Below are 3,940 nucleotides of genomic sequence, written 5' to 3'. Positions count from 1 at the left end.
GATTTCAAGGGAAATTGGGAGGTACATCTACCGTTAGTAGAATTCGCTTACAACAACAGCTATCAAGCCAGCATAGGCATGGCACCGTACGAAGCTTTGTATGGAAGGAAGTGCAGGTCGCCGATATGTTGGACCGAAGTGGGAGATAAAGCCTTGATTGGTCCCGAACTGGTTCAAGTTACAACCGAGAAGATTAAGCTCATTCAACAAAGGATTAAAACCGCACAGAGCCGGCAGAAGAGTTATGCCGACCAGAGAATGAGGGAATTAGAATTTGAGACTGGGGATCATGTATTTTTGAAGATCTCGCCGACGACAGGGGTTTCAAGATTTGGGAAGAATGGTAAATTAGCACCTCGATATATTGGGCCATTTGAAATTCTTGAGAAGGTCAACCCTGTTGCCTACAGGCTTGCCCTGCCGCCAGAATTAAGCCAAGTCCACAACGTGTTTCATGTTTCAATGTTGAGGAAATATACTCGAGATCCACTGCATGTGATTGATTATTCTAAGATTGTGGTTAATGAAGATTTAGGCTACGAGGAAAAGCCGATGAGAATTATTGACAGGCAAGAGCGGCAGCTGAGAAACAAATCGATACCAATGGTAAAGATCGAATGGGAGGGGCATTATGGCAAGGAGGCTACATGGGAAAAGGAAGAGGAAATAAAAATCCGTTATCCGGAGCTATTTGTAGACTTAGATAACTAAAGTTTGGAGACCAAACTTCTCTAAGGAGGGTAGACTGTAGTGACCCTCATTAGTCACCTTAGCCTCGAGCATGAGCATTTGTATAATCTTGTTTTGCTAAGTTGCAGTAGTGAATTTTGTTGACTTGTCTTAACTAGAATGAGATTTTGTCTTGGTTTGTACTTATGTGAAATTTACTTGTTGAGCCTTGTTCTCTTCTGGTGAGTCTAGCCGAGGTCACCTTAAAGCCAGAACCACCTTGAAACCACTTTGGTTGACCTCTACCTTCGTCCTGGCATATTGGCCGAGATGTCACCTTCTAGGCCGAGGTGTATCATCAAGGCCGAGAGGTGTACCATCTAGGTCGAGATGTCATCCTTGAACCCAAGTGATCTTGTTCCGGATTGGTGCGACCTAGATCGAGGTGTGGCACAGCTAGGCCAAGTGTTGTTCGTCCTAGCCGAGACCATAGATGCCTCACCTACCAGAGCCGATGTTTTCACCCGATGTCAGTACCTTGTCAGAGTGCCATGCCGCTTTACTTGTTAAACACCCTTTCGCCATACTTGTCTGGTCTGTCAGCCACCTTTTCAGGGAGAACCAACCAGCCGTTGCCACGTGTCCGAGCTGAATGTTAAATCAGCCGGCAGTGAGTAGAACCTATCATTTTGTATCATATCTTTGCCTTGAGAGAGAGAAGCTCTAGAAGGAGTTTTAGAGTGAACGAGTGGATCTTGGAGCTTGATTCTTAGAGATCTAACCGTTAGATTCGTGTATTAAGGTTAGATTCTTGACCTACTCTTGTAGTTCTTGTTGATCATCTAGATGCATTACATGATCGAACCTGATTTGCAAGCCATGCATTGATTAAAAGTTTGGTTTTAGAAAGAGAAAGTAGTATTCATGTGTTCTTGAATAAAAACCTTGTTTGATCCGAAGGTTTGCATTAAGATTCATGCTTTTGTGTTTGTTTTCATAGGACCTTCGGGTATGGGTACCCAGGTCCATGTTTTTAAATTTATAGCATGAAGTTCTAGATTTTGTAGTGACAAGTTGAGATTGAGCATTCATGTGTTTCATGTTCTTCATGTTCTTCAGCAGAGGGAAACCCAGATTTTCCCGACTTCATTCCCTTGAGCGTGGCCACCGGGACCACACCTCGGCAAGAAGGTGTGGGACCTCGGCAATAGCCTGGTTGGTACCCAGCATGTTTTTCCCGAGAGGAGAAACAGTGTTTGGTCTTGGTTCAACTTAGTTTTGAAGGAATGCCAAGAACATTTGCATCCATGTAAAGCTTGTTTGAAAGTGCATTCAATAGACCTTGCCATGTGTTTGTAGGACTTGGACTCTCGCTTGACCCCGACATTGAAGAACTAGGTGAGTGGTATTTTTAATAAAGTTATGTTATAACGTTTTGATAAAGCTTGCCTGGTTTGATAAAAGTATTTGTTAAGCATGAATGATATCCCTATTTTATGTATCAAGTATAAACTCTATTTTGGACGGCAATGTATCATATAAGCATTTGTAGCACAATCCTTGAAAGTACGTACGTGCTAGGGGACTATAAGCATTTGTAGCACAATCCTTGAAAGTCCGTACGTGCTAGGGGACTATAAGCATTTGTAGCACAATTATTGAAAGTCCGTATGTGCTAGGGGGACTATAAGCATTTGTAGCACAATCCTTGAAAGTCCGTACGTGCTAGGGGACTATAAGCATTTGTAGCACAATTCTTGAAAGTCCGTACGTGCTAGGAGACTATAAGCATTTGTAGCACAATCTTTGTAAATGTCACCCATGAAACTTGAAAGACTTTGATTGATGAGGCTCGACAGATTCGTTAGATGAACTCGATTTATCCCACGTTTGTCATAAGCTGTGATTATATATTGTCTTGTTAATGATCTCGGATGTCATACATGCAAACCCTTTATTACTTGTACCATTCACTGAGTATCCAAGCTCACCCTCTCTATATATATGTAGGTGATGAGCAGGAAGGCGGTGACGCCTAGGTGTGACTCGCAAGCTTGTTTTGGGTTTTTTTTATGTCGGCCTAACTTGTATTCATGTCGGCAGTCTTGAAAATTATGCTTCTCGGCTTATAATGCTTGTAATTTACACATGTCGGCTGGAGAAGCCTTTTGATCAAGATGTAAAAATGTATTTTGTACTTCATTTCTATTTGTATTCAAATTTTAAAGCTATGTAAAGATGTATGTCATTCCACTTGACTTATACATTGCTCTTATGGACCACTTGTATTTTAGATTATTGCTTCCGTACTTGTGAGCCCTATATATTTATACTCTGATTGTGTGTGTGAATTTTGAAAGTTGGCCTTCGGTAATCTCGGATTACTGGCCATCACGTCACCAAACTACTAGGGGCCGTTTGGGGTCGTGACACTTTTACATTTCCAGTCCTTTACTTTCCTGTACTACACATCAAATTCTTAGGAGTCGTTTCAAGTAAGTCTGTCGCTGTAAAGCCCTTCGAAGCTATGAAAATGTGAAGGTATAATTGTAAGCTCTTGTTTACTTAATGAAATTTGATTTCTGACATTGTTTCTCTATCTTTCTTGTACTCTTGGTGATTAGTTGTAACAACCCTTATCTATGTTTAGTCAATTAACCATGATTAAGAATGCTTAATAAGTAATTAAGATGAAATCATGTGTTATTGTGTGTCAATAAGTTATTTGCATTTATATCTATTTATCGTAGAAAGATCTGTCTGAATTTCTTTGTTGTCGTGCGAATTGAAGGCCTTATCGGCCACCGAACGAGAAATTGACTAGGTTAACGTGTAATTGAGAATTTTTAGAATTTTTTGGTAGGTTTAATTGGAATTCGATTCGGACCCAAATAATTAGAATAAAATAATTATAACTGATTAGTCTAATCAAGGATTAACTAAATCCTCTAATCAAACCTCTATAAGCTTGGGTGACTTCTAGAACCTTATACACATACACTTCATCATCTTCTTGAGCCCAAACCTTGTAGAGAGAGAGTGAGAGAGAGTTTTAGACTTGTGAATACAAGGAAGAAAAGGGAGATTGTGAATACCCCCCAGAAGCAGTGAATTTTCGAAATGCATGTTCATTATAAATTTTTGAAATGCATATGAATTCATTGATTTTTAAGGTATAGTTTGGGAGGTAAAATGAAATTCCAAATGAACTTTGGTGCCACGTTAGCACATTCCGTTCAATTGTAGACGGAATGTGATGGCAAAGGTTAAA

Source organism: Camellia sinensis, unplaced genomic scaffold (genome assembly GCF_055761805.1).
Source record: "Camellia sinensis isolate YWXY unplaced genomic scaffold, ASM5576180v1 Unanchor12, whole genome shotgun sequence".
Classification (NCBI taxonomy): domain Eukaryota; kingdom Viridiplantae; phylum Streptophyta; class Magnoliopsida; order Ericales; family Theaceae; genus Camellia; species Camellia sinensis.
The sequence above is the reverse complement of the archived record's forward strand: the minus strand, read 5'-3'. Positions refer to the sequence as shown.